The following is an 18,051-nucleotide window of genomic DNA, read 5'->3' on the forward strand; positions in this document are numbered from 1 at the left end:
CTGCCTATTGGTAGATTACCTAATCTCTACCTGTGGTTCATTGTGGTAGCCTTAAATGTCACATTCTCTCACCTTACCATTTCCCAGACTCTTCCCTTTCTTCTCTTACAATCTGAAAGTATATTAAAATAACTTTAATAACAGCAATAAGCCAGGCATGGTAGCTCATGTCTGTAACCCCCACACTTTGGGAGGCTGAGGTGGATGGATCATTTGAGATCAGGAGTTTGAGACAACTATCTTGACCAACATGGCAAGACCCCATCTCTACTAAAAATACAAGAATTAGCTGGGTGTGGTGTCGCACACCTGTAATCCCAGCTAATTGGGAGGCTGAGGCAGAAGAATTGCTTGAACCTGGGAGGCAGATGTTGCAGTGAGTTGAGATCCTGCCAATTCACTCCAGCCTGGGTGACAGAGTGAGACTCAATCTCAAATAATAATAATAATAGCAATAATAGTTTTAAGCGCTTTATTTTGTACCATAGCAACGTGATAAGTACTTTGCATATTTAGTCTTTTTTACTTTTCACATATTCACGTAGTGTAATTATTATATACGACCCTATACTATGCAGGAAAATTATTAAGGTGTATTTATTACATATCTTTCTAATTAGTTGTTTTATTGATTAAATAAGCTGAGAAGCATAGAGTACTTACAGCAACACTTGAAATACAGCAAACTTTCAATATTGGTTATTCTTAACTGAAAGCTCTGTATTTGGAGACATGCAATAGTCAGAAAAACTGTACAAGAATTTGAGGATGGAGGGTGGATGGAGGGTGAAGATCAAAAAACTTTTGAAAACTGATTAGCAAACCCTATCGATGTCTTATTATCAGTTTCTAAAATTCTTAAAAAGTATGTCACAGCAAAAAGATAAATTTTGTCTAGTAAATTATAATTTCTTGAAATAATTTGTTGTGATATAAAATATTTTGGAAAACGTTACGAAAGAGAATTGATGTTAAAGTTAATCTAATCTAATGCCCCCTTTTTAAAGTTATTTGTCTGATGTGATCTTATTAGGAAACAGAACCAAGATTTGTATCTGAAGTGTTTTTTTCCAATTTTCTGCCTTGAGTCTCATTTACCAGCACTTACAAATTACTTCAGTTGGAGACTTTAAAAAATATTTGAATATTTAGTTAATTCATTCTAGTCTCATTTTTCTATTATCTCTCTTATGTACGTATTATTTTACTGGAGAATAATCTTAAATCTGCTGAAATTTCTTTAAATAACATAAGGAATGTTAATAATGAAACCTGTAATGGTACCTTTTGATTCAAAAATTAGATCTATCTACATATAATCTGTTTATATATACACACACCTGGTGTGTTTTCAATACACAGTATTCTTTCTTAAAAAACTTTTATTTTCAGTTCAAGTGTACAGATGCATGTTTGTTATGCAGGTAAATTTTGCGTTGTGAGGTTTTTGTGTACAGATGGTTTTGTCACCCAGGTAGTAAGCATAGTATCCAATAGTTTTTTGATCTTCACCCTCTGCCCAACCTCCATCCTCAAATAGGTCCTGGTGTCTATTATTCCCTTCATTGTGTCCATGTGTATTAAATGTTTATTTCCCACTTGTAAGTGAGAACAGTGGTACATGGTTTTCTGTTCTTCAGTAGTTCACCTGGGAATAAACTAATGGTTTCCAGCTCTATCTATGTTGCTGCCAAGGACAGGATCTCTTTCTACGTTATGGTTGCATAGTATTCCATGGAGTATATAGTATTCATAAAATGGCACCTTTTACACTAATTATTTGGAAAAAATAGAGTAGCACTTATATTGCTATCTAAGTTTTAGAAGTGCTTAATAAATTATGATTTTTAAAATGTGTTTTAAGAAGTAGATAACATTGATTTTCTCTAACTAAACACTTACTGTTCTTACATTATTTTTCATAGAACATTTAAAATGAGTTCTAAATAGCAAATGAATTTCTCTGACTGCTCCCCTTCCTAGTGTCAACTCAATAAAACTTAAAATCTTTTGTAAAATTTATTAAATATACAAAAATGGAGGCAATGTACTTAATTCTATTTTGATTTGAAAACAAGTTAACAGAATTATAATTTTGAATGTCTTTGTCAGCTAATAAAGAGTAAGATAGGAATTTTAGGGAGCTCGTATTTAAATAATCTCTGATAAATATTATTCAATGACCAACGTTGCTTTCTATTGCATTTTGTATCTCAGGAATATAATTACTGCTACACATAGAATTAATAAAGAAAACAGCCTTCAGAATTGACATTATCTTTTGAAAATTCTGCTTCTCAGCAAAATAAATTTACTGGAAGCTTTGGAGTTGATTCCACTGCCAATTAAACAATTGAGATACAGGAATAGAAATAATTGGTAAAACACATATCCAATTTCTTCTGATAAAATTGGTCCTAAGCTTAGTGGAGATTATATCAAAAAATTACTGTATATTATGGGAGTTTTAATTTTTCTTCAAATCGAGGTCAAATTCATATTACGACAAGCCATTTTAAAGTTGTGATTCAGTAGTTTTTAGTGTACCATTCAGCAGTAGTGTATTTATAATGTTCTGAAAACACCAGGTCTCTCTAATTTTAGAAATTTTTCATCATCCTGTAAAAGCACCCCATACCTATTGAGTAATTATTCCCTATTCTCCATTCCTTTTAGCCCTGGTAACCTATAATTTTTTCTCTGTCTCTAGGAATTTGTGTTGTCATATAAAAGAAATCATACAAATATGTGACTTTTTATAATGCGTTTCTTTCCTTAACACATTGTTTTGGGCCGGGCGCGGGAGCTCATGCCTGTAATCTCAGCACTTTGGGAGGCCTAGGCGGGAGGATCACGAGGTCAGGATATCGAGACCATCCTGGCTCACACGGTGAAATCCTGTCTCCACTAAAAATAACAAAAAATTAGCCGGGCGTGGTGGCGGGTGCCTTTAGTCCCAGCTACTTGGGAGGCTGAGGCAGGAGAATGGCGTGAACCCGGGAGGCGGAGCTTGCAGTGAGCCGAGATTGCACCACTGCACTCTAGCCCGGGCGACAGAGCAAGACTCCCTCTCAAAAAATAAAAATAAAAAAAAGGAAAAAAAGAAAAAAGAAACATCTGCTTTTAATGTTTATCCAAGTTGTAACAGGTATTATTACGTTATTAGTACTTTATTCCTTTTTCTGACTGAATATTTTGTTGTCTGAGAAAACCGTGCTTTATTCATTTATTCATTGATAGATATTTGAGTTATTTTCACCTGTTGGCTAATGAATAATGCTGCTATATACATTTGTAAACAAATTTCTGTGTGGACATATGTTTTTATGTCTCTCAGGTATATACCTACAAGTACAATGTGCTGAGTATTCTGTTGCACTTTTTAAGGGATCATCAAACTACTTTGCACAGTGGTTACATGATTTTACATTCCCACCAGAATGTGCCTATTTCTTGAAATCACCACCAATCCTTTTTTTTCTTTTCACGTTGTTCTTTAAAGCCATATTAGTTGTGTGAGGTGGTATTTCATTTTAGTTTTAATATGTACTGCCTTAATGATCGACAGCTACTCTTTTCATGTGCTTGTTGGCCATCTGTATATCTTCTTTGGAGAAATGCTTATTCAATTCCATTGCCCATTTATAAATTGGGTTGTTTGTCTTTTGTTGTTTAAATGTAAGAGCTCTTTCTATATTCTGGATACTAAACCCTTACCAGATATCTGATTTATGGATATTTTCTCCATTCCTTTATGTTTTCTTTTCACAATCTTGCTAATGGCTTTTATTGATCGAAAGCTTTGAGATTTTTAAAGTGCAATTTATTTTTATTTCCTTTTTGGTATGTTCTTTTGGTGTTAAAGCTAAGAATCCACTGCCAAATCCAAGGTTATGAAAACAACTTATGTTTTCTTCTAACAGTTTTATAGTTTTAGCATCTATATATGTTTTTGATCAATTTTGGGTTTATTTTTGTATATTGTGTGCTATGGTCTGAATATGTATGTTGCCCTAAAATTCATAGGCTGAAATCCTTACCCTCAGAGTGATGGTATTAGGAGGTGGGGGCTTTGGGAGATTAATAGACCGTGGGGGCAGAGCTCTCATAAATGGTATTCATTCTCTTATTAAAAATGTCTGTGAGAAACTTCTTACCCATTTAGTTATGTGACATTAGAGTAAAAAGACAGCTGTCTATGAGGAATTGGGCACTCATCAGGCACAAAATCTGCTGGCGTCTTGATCTTAGATGCCCCAGTCTCTAGAACCATGAGAAATAAATTTTGTTGTTTATAAATCACACCGTCTACAATATTTTGTTGGAGCACCCAGTATAGACTAAGACATCAAGTTAAGTAGGATCAAGACTGATTCTTTTGCATGTGGAAATCTAGCTGTCTCAGCAACATTTATTGAGGAAACTATTTGTTCTCTATAAATGGTCTTAGCACTCTTCTCAAGAATCAGTTTGGGTTGATTTCTGGACTCTCAACCTTATTCCATTGGTCCACATGACATCCCTTAAGCCAGTACTATACTGTTTTGATTACTCCATCCTTGTTACAAATCTGGAAAAAATGAAGTGTGAGTCCTTCTACTTTATTCTTTTCAAGGTTGTTTTGGCTATTTGGGACTCACTGAATTTTCACATAAATTTGAAGATCTGCTTTTCAATTTTGGCAAAAAAAAGGCATTGGAAAGTTGATAGATATTACATTGAAGTTATAAATTGCCTTGAGGAGTATGGAAATCTCTATTAGTTGGAGTTCTCCAAGAAAACACAATCATGTGAGAGCTGGAGAGCCAGTAAATCTGGTGGGGTAATTTCATCTGAGTCCAAGGACCTGAGCACCAGGGGAGCTGATTTAAATTCCAGCCCAGGGTCAAACTCCTGATAATGGGGATGGGGTGGGCTAATGTAATTCACAGAGTCCAAAGGCCTGAGCACTGGAAGCTCTGATGTCATAGGCAGGAGAAGATGAATGTTTCAGTTCAAGGAGAGAGAGAAAGAAGTTGTCCTTCCTCCACCTTTCTGTTCTATCTCAACAGATTTAAAGAGGGTTCACATGCTGATACCCATATTGATAAGCGGGCATCTTCAGATGTTTACATTTTCTGGAGATAACCTCAGAGACACACCCAAAATAATGTTTTACCATCTTTTAACCTTGTCAAAGTGACACATAAAATTAACTATCACACATTTTATTAATATTGTCTTCCAATCTATGAACATAAAATATTGTTCCATTTATTTAGAACTGAGAATTTCTTTCAGCAATGATTGTAGTTTTTACTGGGTCTTTTACTTCCTTGGTTAAATTTATTAGTAAGCATTTTGTTCTTTGGTATGCTATTATAAATTGGATGCTTTGTTAATTTCTCTTTTGGCTTGTATATTGTTGCTATTTAGAAGCATGGCTGATTTTTGTATGTTAATCTTGAACCATGCAAATTTTCTCAATTTGACTATTAGTTCTAGTAGTTCTTTTGTGTATTCTATTAGTTACGTCATCTATAATTAGAGATAATTTTTCGTCTTTGTTTCCAATCTGGGTGACTTTTATTTATTTCTCTTGTCTAATTTCTCTGCTAGTACTTCAATTACAATGTTGAATAGAAGTAAGCAAAATGTGCCTAATTTTAAAGGAAAAGTTTCAAATTATTATGGTTAACTACAATGTTAACTGTGAATTTTTTATAATTTTTATAATTTTTTATCATGTTAAGGAAGTTTCCATCCATTACTAGTTTGCAGAATATTTTATTAAGTGGAGTTGAATTTTGTCAAATGCTTTTTCTACATTGACTGGGATTATCACTTTTTAAATTTTTCTTCTTTCTATTAATATAAAGGTGTATTAGTTTGTTTTCATGGCTGCTGATAAAGACATACCCAAGACTAGGCAGTTTATAAAAAAAGAGATTTGTTGGACTTACAGTTCCACATGGCTGGGGAGGCCACACAATCATGGCAGAAGGTGAAAGGCACATCTCACATGGCAGCAGACACAAGAAGATAGATTGTGCAGGGAAGCTCCCCTTTTTAAAACCATCAGATTTAATGAGACTTATTCACTATCACAAGAAATGTATGGGAGAAACTGCCCCCATTATTCTCCTACTGAGTCCTTTCCACAACTCATGGGAATTATGGGAGTACAATTCAAGATGAGATTTGGGAGGGGACTCAGAGCCAAACCATACCATGTCACCCCTGGACCCTCCCAAATCTCATGTCCTCACATTTCAAAACCAATCACAACTTCCCAACAGTCCCTCAAAGTCTTAACTCATTTCAGCATTAACTCAAAAGTTCATAGTCCAAAGTCTCACCTGAGACAAGGCAAGTCTCTTCTGCCTATGAGTCTGCAAAATCAAAAGCAAGTTAGCTACTTCCTAGATACAATGGGGGTACAGGCATTGGGTAAATACAGCCATTCCAAATAAGAGAAATTGGCCTAAACAAAAGGTCTACAGGCCCCATGCAAGTCTGAAATCCAGCAGGGCAGTCAGATCTTAAAGCTACAAAATGATCTCCTTTGACTCCATGTTTTACCTCCAGGTCACATTGATGCAAGGGGTGGGCTCCCATGGCCTTGGGCAGCTCCACACCTATGGCTTTGCTAGCTGCTCTCACTGGCTGGTGTTCAGTGGCTGTGGCTCTTCCAGGTGCACAGTGCTAGCTGCCAGTGGATCTATCATTCTGGGGTCTGGAGGATGATGGCCCTCTTCTCATAGCTCCACTAGGCAGTGCCCCAGTAGAGACTCTTTGTGGGGGCTCTGACCCCACATCTCCCTTCTGAACTGCCCTTGCAGAAGTTCTCCATTAGGGCCCTGTTCCTGTAGCAAACTTCTGCCTGGCCATCTAGGCTTTTTGATAAATCCTCTGAAATCTAGACGGATATCCCCAAACTCTAATTCTTGACTTCTGTGCACCCACAGACTCAATACCATGTGGAAGCTGCCAAGGCTTGGGGCTTCCATCCTCTAAAGCAACAGCCCGAGCTATACCTTGGCCCCTTTCAATCATGGCTGGAGTGGCTGGGATGCAGAGTACCAAGTCTCTAGGCTGTACACAATAGGAGGACCCTGGGCCTGGCCTCTGAAACCATTTTTTCTTCCTAGGCCTCCAGGCCTGTGATGGGGGAGCTGCCATGAAGCCTTCTGAGGTTCCCTGAAGACATTTTCCCCATTGTCTTGAAGATTAACATTCGAATCCTCATTACCTATGCAAATTTCTACAGCTGGCTTGAATTTCTCCTCAGAAAATGTGATTTTCTTTCCATCACATTGTCAGCCTGCAAATTTTCTGAACTTTTATGCTGTCCTTCACTTATAGAACTGAATACCTTTAACAACATCCAAGTCACCTCTTGGATGCTTTGCTGCTTAGAAATTTCTTCCACCAGATACCCTAAATCATCTCTCTCAAGTTTGAAATTTCATAGATCTCCAGGTCAGGGGCAAAATGCTGCCAGTCTCTTTGCTAAAGCATAACAAGAGTCACCTTTGCTCTGGTTCCCAACAAGTTCCTCTTCTCCATCTGAGATGACCTCAGCCTGGATTTCATTGTCCATATCATTATCGACACTTTGTTCAAAGCCATTCAACAAGTCTCTAGGGAGTTCCAAACTTTTCCACATTTTCCTGTCTTCTTCTGAGCCCTCCAAACTGTTCCAACCTCTGCTTGTTACCCAGTTCCAAAGTTGCTTCCACATTTTGGGGTATCTTTTCAGCAGCGTCCCACTCCTGGTACCAATTTACTGTATTAGTCCATTTTCATGCTGCTGATAAAGGTATACCCAAGACTGGGCAGTTTACAAAAGAAAGAGGTTTATTGGACATACAGTCCCACATGGCTGGAAAGCCTCACAATTATGGCAGAAGGTGAAAGGCACCTCTCATATGGCAGCAGACAAGAGAAGATAGCTTTTGCAGGGAAACTCTCCTTTTTAAAACCATCAGATCTCATGAACCTTATTCACTATCACGAGAACAGTATGGGAAAAACTGCTCCCATGATTCAACTACCTACCACCAGGTTCCTTCCAAAACACATGGGAATTATGGGCATACAATTCATGACGAGATTTGGGAGGGGACACAGAGCAAAATCATATCAAAAGGATTTTATTTTATTGAAATAGCATTACTTTTTTGATAAATTCCATTTTGTCATAATGTGTAATCAATGTAATATTTTGTTTGACTCAGTTTGTTTGTATTTTGTTGAAAATTTTTTTGTCTATATTTATAAGGGATTTGGATCTTATGGAGTTTTCTTATAATGTTTTTGTCTATATTTATAAGGGATATTGATCTTCTGTAGTTTTCTTAAGATGTTTTCATCTGGCTCTGGCATCTGGGTAATTCTGGCCTCAGAGAATGTGGTAGAAAGTGTTTCCTCCTCTTTAATTATTGAAAGAGTTTGAGTAGAACTGTTGTTAATATTTTTTAGAATGTTTGCGAAAATTCACCTAAAAAGTTATTTGGTCCTGGATTTTTCATTGTTGGGAGGTTTGATAACTGATCTAATCTCCTTGCAGATGGGCCTAGTGTACATTTGATCAGATTGGTTTATAGGGTTGTTTAAATTTTTATTTCCTTATTGATCTTCTGTCCAGACTGTCTGTAAATCATTAACAGTGAGGGTATTGAAGGCCCCAGCCATTATTAAAGAGCCTTCTGTTTCTTCCCTCAATTCTGTCTGAATGTTTATTGGGCTCCCATTCTAAATGTTTACTTCATATTTCTGTAGTTTGGTATGTAGATGTATACAATTGTCATATCTTATCAATGAATTGAAACTTTTATAAATAAAAATGTCATTTTTAGTTAACACTATTATAATTTTTTATTTAAAAACTACTTTTTTGATATTGATATAGCCCTAACTCTTTTAGTTATCATTTGCATAAATATATTTTTCCATTCATTCACTTTCAGCCTATTTGTGTTTCTCAATCAAAAGTAAATCTCTTGTAAGCTACACATTGTTGAAGTATATTCTTTATCCTTTCTGTTAATCTCTGTCTTTTAACTCATGAGTTTAATACAATTAGATTTAAAGTGAATAATGATAATGAAGAATTTGCTTCTGGCATTTTAGTATTTGTCTTTTATATTTCTTGTACATTTTCTGGTTCCTCAATTTCTCTAATATTATCTTTTTTATTTGATTGATGTTTTCTACTGTACCATTTTGATTCCCTCTTTATTTCCTTTTGGCATAATTTTAGTTATTTTTGTAGAGGTCACCATGGGGATTTCTGCTAATATCCTACATTTATAACAATCTAGTTTGAATTATAATAATTTAACTTTAATAACATACATTAACTTTCCTTCTGTCCAACATCATTCCTTCCTTAGCACTATTATTGTCACAAATTACATCTTTATACATTTTGTGCCCATTAATATAGATTGGCCATTGTCATTTCATCTGTAGGTCTGTTGAAACATGTAATGAAAAAATAAAGTTTTTTACAAAAATCCAATAAAGCTAGTTTTATATTTACATGTGCAGTTAGCTATACCTCTAATCTTATAATTTCTTCATATTGGTTTGAGTTACTTCATTTCAGCCTGAAGCATTCTCTGTAGGGCATTTCTAATGGTAAATTTTCTTATCTTTTACTTGGAATATATTAATTTCTCTTTTACTTCTGAAGGACCATTTTACCAGATATATAGTTCTTGTTTGACAGGTTTTCTTTTTTTAAATTATCACTTTAAGCATATCATCCCACTGCCCTCTGTCTTCCATTGTTTCTGATGATATATCAGCTGTTAATCTAATTGAGGGTCCCTTGCCTATGAAGCATTGCTTCTGTCTCATTGCTTTCAAAATTCTCTTTGTGCTTGAATTTTGACAGTGTGTCTTGGTGTGGATCTCTTTGAGTTTATCCTAGGAATTTTTTGAGCTTCTTGCATGTGAAGATTGACATCCATCATACAATTTGTGAATTTCCCATCCATTATTTCTTCAAATATTCTTTCCTACACTTTCTATTTCTAATCTCATTCTGGAAATTCCATAATACATATGTTGATACACTTGTTAGTGTCCCATAAGTTCCTTAGGCTAAGTTTTTAAATTCTTTTTTCTTTTATTCTTCGTTTTTGAATTCTTCTTATACTGATCATTTCATTTGTCTTACATGTAAATCCTCTGCTTCTGTCTTCTGCCAGCTTAAAACTGTTTTTGAACAAGTACAGTGAAAATGTATCTGAATACTGTACTCTTCAGTTCTGGAAGTATTACTTTGCTCCTTTTTATAATGTCATATATCTATTAACATTCCCTAGATGCCTATTTATTTTTCTCTTGATTTCCTTTGCTTCTCTGTCTGTGGTTTCCTTCATGCCTTCCAGCATACTTAAGACAGATAATTGAAAGTTTTTGTCTAGTAGATTCAATGTCTAAACTTCTCATGGGTGGTTTATTTGTTTTTCTACTAGAAGGAGTCATAATTTCATAATTTCATGATTTTTGTATGCATTATAATTTTTTTATTGAGAATTGAACATTTTGAATATTGTAATGTGGTAACACTGGACATCAGAATTTTTCCCCTCTCCCAGGATCACTGTTGTTAACTGATGAATGCTCAAATTGTCAATTTGTTTAGTGACTTTTGCAAACCATTTTTGGAAAGGGTATGCTTCTTCTTGTGTGTGGTCCACTGAAGCCTCAGTTACGCTGTGTCCTCAGTCAGCAAATAACCTGATTTCTTTAAATACTTGTCAAGTAAGAAAAAGAAAAATTTAAATAAGAGTGTCTGTCTCTTTAAATTCCCTCCCACCAATGACTCCTTCAACCCGTATGATAAACTACTGGTCTGCATCTGTATCAGCATCTCCACAGTCAATAGCAGCAATCAAAATTCAAAACCTCGACTCTTGGAGGATAAATTCCTTTTGCTCACCCTGACACCAGCGTGTCACACTAGAGTGCGGCCTGACATCTCCATAGGGCTGGAGATGGGGTATGGTAGCCAGAATAGGAAGCTCAAAATTCACTGATATTTCCGAGTGTTCCTCATCAAGCAATCCCTGGCATCCTGCAAGCATTCAATTATACTTTAGAATTCCAGAATGGTTACTTCACAGTTCTTGCCAGCTCAGTAGTTGTCTCAGTAGAGGGAACAACTTCTTGAGCTTCCAAACTGCCATTTTCTGTGATGTTCAGGTGTCATGTGATGTTGATATTGTACTATTCCCATTTAATAACAATTTAGAAAACACTTTTTTAAGGGCAGCACTTTGTTTTCATTTTGTTTTAAAATGGAAATTAAAGGTCTTAAGTATTGGAATGAAAACTCTCAGAGGAAATGCTGTCTCAGTTACATAAAATTGATAGACAACAGGACCATAAGAAAATGACTTTTTTCTCTACATATTTAGTTGTAGCCAATTTAGTAGGGGTAAATATAACTTTATTTAAGGCAAGATTGTTGAATCACAAGGTGGGAAGCTGGGGCAGAATGAAGCAGAATGGATCAGTATCAACTTTTTAATTTACTGTAACAGAAAATGATATTAATCATAAGACACTTGAGATTTCAAAGTATCCGGGTGGTATTTAAAGTAAGATTTAGCAATCTGGGCTGCCAGGGATTTGTATTCTTTTTATCATTAATAATGTAAAACTTAAAAGAAAATCCCTGCAGAATAGGATAAGAGAATTGGCTAATGCAGAACCCCTCTTACATCATTGTTAGACATGCATTCATCTCTCTTGACAAGAAATCTATAATTAATGTCTTCACTTCTGTAATAGAATTCTCATATATTTCTGCCAAAAAAGTTACAAAAGCCTAAAAAATTTCCTTTTATAATTTTTATTTGATTTTGGGTACTGTGATTTTTGCTATTTGTTATTGAAAGAATTGACTCAAATATTTTGTAAACGTTTGATATTCTGACATATTCTGTGAGAAGAAATAGTTTATTAGGAGACAAACTATGTTAGTTTATGTTGATATTCTCCTTTAGTCTTACATGTGTATGTGTGTACATGCACAGACACACACAAACACACATACAAACACACACACACTCTGAATTATCTTATAATTATCAAGTACATAAAAAAGGAAAGCTGCTGGCAGGGCTGTGCTACAGTCAGGTGAGTGAGGTAGATGAGAAACTTACCTCTGGTGCAAAATATAAGGAGATATCTCGAAAACTCAGCATTCAAGGTAAATTAAATTTAATGCAATATTGTAAACATAAAAATTAATTTACAATAAGTCATAATGAACAAAATATTAAAAATTTAGACCCTGATTAGATCAACAACAGGAACTTAACTATGCTTGAGCCTTGGGTAAATGGAACATTCAGTGTTATTAAATTAAAATATTATTTACATCAATTACTAAATATACTTTTCCTTTTTCAAATCTCATGACTAAGGAAGTACCTCACTCCTCTCACATTCCTCTTTCTGTATCTGAATTTCTACTCTCCTGACAAACTTTGAGTGTCTAGGCCATGAAGCAACAAAATTACTCTATTATTGGCTCAGCCAGCATTTCACATTCAAAATTTGTCTTTGCTAGCAACTGAAGTTATTGAATGTTGCCATTTATATTCAGGAAAAAATGTATTTTATTATGTCAGTAGGAAGTGTAATATGGAGAACTAAGCCAGGAAGATAGCAACAATCAACTCTCTCTCAGAGCTTGACTCTTTCCAAAAGGACAAATGAATTGGTATGCCATGTGAAAAATACTTTAATGTTCTCAAGAAACAGGCAATAAAAAAAGCCTAGGTGCACTTGGCCAGAGGATACAATAAAAAAGAAAAACACCAGAATCTGAAGTATTCTTCTCTCTCCATCTTCTGCATTCTCTTCTCTCTAACTCCCCCCCCACCCATCTTCCTCTCTCACACAAACACAAGCACACACACAAACACACACACACACACACTACTGAGGATCATTTATGCACAATAATCTTTAAAGTCTGTGTTGAAACTTATCTGTTAATCACCAAAATAAGCATATGATCTGAGAGACATGATAAAGAAGTTTCTTGAAAATATTTTTACATCCGTCCATCCATCCATCCATCCATCCTTCCATCCATCCATTTGCTCTACAAACATAAATTGGCATTTGTATGAACTGCACTATCTCAGGATGAAAACTCAAGCAGTGTGTGAGAGGAAGCTAAAATGTCACATACGAAAGCACCTGCGCTACATATGAATAATGTAACCATATTGAAGAACTAACCAAGTTACTTTGAGGAAGGACTTTCAACATTTTCTCATTCAATATGATGCTAGCTGTCGGTTTGTCATATATGGCCTTTATGGTATATGTTCTTTATATGCCTAGTTTGTTGAGTTTTTATTATGAAGGGGTGCTTATCAAATACTTTTCCTGCCTCGATTGAAATGATTATATAGTTTTTGTCTTTAATTATCTTTATTTGATTTATCACATTTATTGTTTTGCATATGTTAAATCATCCTTGTATCCCTACTAAAAGTGTCACTTAATCTTGCTGTAATGTCTTTTGATGTGCTATTGAATTCAGTTTGCTAGTTCTTTGCTGAAGATTTTTGCTTCTGTGTTTCTCAAGGATATAGGCCTCTAGTTTTCTCTGAGGTACATGATTAGATTATTTATTAGAAACTTTCCACTCTTTTGATGTAGGCATTTATTGCTATATACTTCTTTCTTACTACTGCTTCTCTTGTATCCCACAGGTTTTGATATGTTTTGTTTCCATTTCATTTGTTTTAAGAATTTTTTAAATTTAATTTCTTAATTACTTTTTTTTTGAGACAGGGTCTCACTTTGTCACCCAGGCTGGTGTGCAGTGGCACGATCTCGGCTCACTCCAGCTTTGACTTCCTGGGCTTAAGCTATCCTTCCACATCAGCCTCCTGAGTAGCTGGGACTACAGGTGGATGCCACCACACTTGGCTAATTTGTGTATTTTTGGTAGAGATGGGGTTTCACCATATTGCCCAGGCTGGTCTTGAACACCTGGACTGAAGCAACCTGCCTGTCTCAGCCTCCCAAAGTGCTGGGATTACAAATGTGAACCACCATGCCTGGCCAAATTTCTTAATTTATTAATCTTGTATTTCATCATTTACCCATCTTAATGTCTTCATTGACCCAGTAGTCATTCAGGAACATGCCGTTTATTTTTCATGTATTTGAATATTTTCAATCTTAATTTCTTCATTGACCCATTGGTCATTCTTTATTTCTTCATTGACCCATTGGTCATTCTTCATTTCTTCATTGACCCATTAGTCATTCAAGAGCATGTTGTTTATTTTTCATGGATTTGAGTATTTCCCAAAATTCCTTTTGGTATTGATAATTAGTGTTATTCAATTATTGTCTGAGAAGATATTTGATGTAATTTGGATTTTTAAAAAAACTATTGAGACTTTTTCTGTGACCTAATATAGTATTTATCCTGCAGAATATTTTATGTGCTGATGAAAAGAATGTGTATTCTGCAGTTGTTGGGTAAAATGTTCTGTAAAGGTCTATTAAGTCCATTTGGCTTATAGTCTAGTTCAAATCCAATGTTTTCTTCTTGATTTTCTGTCTTGATGATCTGTCTAATGCTGAGAATGGAGTATGGAAATTCCCCACTATTACTATTATTTTATTGTAGTCTATCTTTCTCTTTAGATCTTGGAATATTTGAATTATAAATCTGGGTGCTCCAGTGTTGGTACATATATATTTAGAATTGTTATCTCCTCTTACCGGGTTGATTTTTTGTCATTATTATAATGACTTTCTTTGCCTATTTTTTTTTTTTACTGATTTTAGTTTAAAGTCTGTTTTATCCGATGTAAATATATTATGGCAAAAACCACTATTACTTCTGCACCAACCTAATAGCTACATTTGCTGACTTTGATTTCCATTTGCATAGAATATATTTTCTCCTCCCTTTACTTTCAGTCTATTCATGCCTTTACAGGTGAAGTCAGTTTCTTATAGGCAGCATATAGTTGAATCATATTTTTAAATTCATTCAGGCAATCTATATCTCTTAAGTGGAGAATTAATTTATATTCAAGATTACTATTGATATGTGAGGCTTTATTTATGTCATATTATTGTTTTCTGGTTTTGGAGGTATATTTTTTGTTTCTTTTTTTTCTCTTATTGTTTGTAATTGTGGTTTTTTGGTTATTTATAGTGGCACAATTTTATTCCTTTCTCTTTATTTTTTGTGTGTTTGTCTAACCATTGAGTTTGATTCTTTTGTGTATTTTCGTGATTCTGAATGTTTTCTTTTTGCTTCCATGTTTAGGACATCCTAGAACATTTCTTGTAGGATTGGTCCAGTGGTGACGAATTCCTTCAGGTTTTGCTTGTCTGGGAAATACTTTATTTCTCCATCACATAAAGTACAATATTTCTGCATGAAGTATCCTTGGCTGACAGTTATTTTTCCTTTGAGCACTTTGAGCAAATCATGGCATCTTCTCCTAGACTGTAATTTTCCTGCTGAGAAATTCACCGTGAGTCCGTTGGTGGTTCTTTTATAGATGACTAGACACTTTTCTCTTGCTGTTCTTACAATTCTCTCTTTGTAATTAACTCTAGATATTTTTACTGTAATGTGCCATGGGAAGACCTTTTTACTATAATGTGCCATGGGAAGACCTGACTGGCTTATTTCAAAAGACCTATCTTCATGTCTGAGATTCTTTCTTTTGCTTGATTTGGACTGTTGTTCATGTTTTTTAATGTATTTTGCAGTTTATTTAATAAATTATCCAGTTCCAGATTTTGCGTTGGTTCTTTTTTAAAATAATATGTAAATCTCTGGTAAATTTCTCATTCATATCCTGAATTTTTTTCTGATTTACTTGTATTGTTTTTAAAAATTCTTTCATATCTCACTGATGTTGTTTGGAATCAATAATTTATATTCTTTTTCTGGGTTTTTACTAATTTTTAATATTGGGATCTGCTTCTGGAGAATTATTGTGTTCCTGTTTGTAATAATATTTTTCATGTTTATTGTATCCTTAGATTGATATCTGCACATCTGATGTATCAGTATCAAAATTTTTGCATTTGCTTTTGTAGGGAAGGGATTTTTCCTGAGGATGAATGTATGGTGTTGGTTGAGTAGAACACTTTGGTCTTGATTCTAGGTGAATTCCACAGTGTAGTGTCTGATCATTTATTTGTGTGTAAATAGCATCACTGGTATCTGAGATTTTCTCGGTGGCTTAAGGTGCAGTTACTAGTAAAGGCTGTGGTACAGATTTATTGGGGACTGGGACAACAGGTAGGTAAACTCCAGCATTGACAACTGTAGGCTGTGTGCCTGTCCTTAGGCCCCAAGTGTCATACACTGTCACCAGTGTTGGTAGTTTCAGGAAAGCTGATTCTTGGAGCTCTAGTGGCTCAGATAGTGGTAGCTACGGGAAGAGTAGGTGGGCAGGTCCTTTGTCCCCTGAGCAGTCAATGTAGCATAGACAATCACAGTGGCAGTGGCAGGATGATTTTCTGAGTCCTGAGTAGTGCATGCTTGTGTTGGCAGTGGCTGTAATGGGCTAGGCAGGTCAGTCTCCAGGCATTCAGGTGGTGCATGCAGGCAGATGCCAGCTATGGAAGTAACAGCAAAACCTCAGGTCCCCAGAAGAAGTGTTCAGGTACCAATGGTGCTGATCTGGGCTGGGAAATACGTGAGTCCCTGGACTATGTGCCCTGGCACATTGGGGAAGGGTGAAGCCAGGCTGGACTGGCTTGTCCTCATCCACGCCAATGGTATGTACAGGTACTAGCCATCTTAGGCAGTGGCAAGGTGATCCTCAGGCCACCGGCAGAATGCTCAGGCTGGGGATGGCAGTGGTCTTGCTGCTATTCTAACTCTGGGTAAGGGGTGATGCCACCTTCAGGGACAGCAGCCTAAACTGGTGGGTAGGGAACACACACACTAGTCATACCTCAGACCCAGTGGTGCTTGTGCTTCAGTCCTGGGTGCAGTAGCCTGATTTTACTCATGCCTAAGCCCTAGAGTCAGCAGCCAGCTCTTCTCTTGTGCCTCAGCCCCAGTGAGGCAGGGCTCGAGGACAGTGCACTATTTGTTGGGGACAGAGCTCTAGAATGGCACCTTACTCATTCCTCAATCCTAAAGGTGGTGCAAAGGCCTGTGGTGTGCTTCCACCCCTGCTGTGGTAGCCTGTGGCTGTTTATATCTAAACCTTAGTGGCAGCAGCTCACGCTTCTTTTGAACCTCAGCCCCAGTACCACTGGAATCTTTAATAATGCACAGTCTTTTGGTTGTAGAGTTTAAAATGGTCTTTTTATATAGCTGCTAAGGTCTCAGAGAATGTGAGGGTCTCAGCTGAGCTTTCTCCCTGGGGAAGTGCCATCAAGGAATCTTCCAGTAGCTTCCTATGTTAGTTGCAAGGCCCATGAGGCCAAGGGGCTTTTCAGTGGCTAAGATTCCAGGAGTGAGAATGAAGCCCACTGAGGGTCTCTCACCCTTTCCCTGTATTGGGGTTTCTCTTGGCTCCCAGACAATCTTGATCAAGTGGTGATTTTTGAATCAGGTATTGTCATTTTCCCATGGGTCCCAATGTTTCATTTGTACTTTTAAAAGTTAGAATCATTTCTGGTCAGCAAAATGCATTATGTGTATTTCCCATTTGGGAAATTTTTCAGAACAAAGAAGAAACATGTAAGCTCTCCTGGAGACTCTAAATTGACTTTGATATTTTATTCACTCTTGACAAATTTTTCAGTTGGAAGAAATATTAATAATTAAACAATACTTATTAGACCGCCTTCTATTAATCCATCAAGAATTAACAATTCACCCACCTATGATTAACTGCTACCTTAATGAACTACTTAGGTTTTTGAAGATTTGGCTAATAAACTTGAAAACAAATTCAAATTTCTGTAGCTAATTATTGATGAACTAACTAGTGGTTCACTTAGTATAGTAAAATTCCTTGTTGGTTACAAAGCTATTAACACAGAATGGAATTAATTTTATAACTATAAAAATATTACCATTTTGAA

This window comes from Nomascus leucogenys, chromosome 20, assembly GCF_006542625.1.
Source record: "Nomascus leucogenys isolate Asia chromosome 20, Asia_NLE_v1, whole genome shotgun sequence".
In the NCBI taxonomy this organism is placed as follows: domain Eukaryota; kingdom Metazoa; phylum Chordata; class Mammalia; order Primates; family Hylobatidae; genus Nomascus; species Nomascus leucogenys.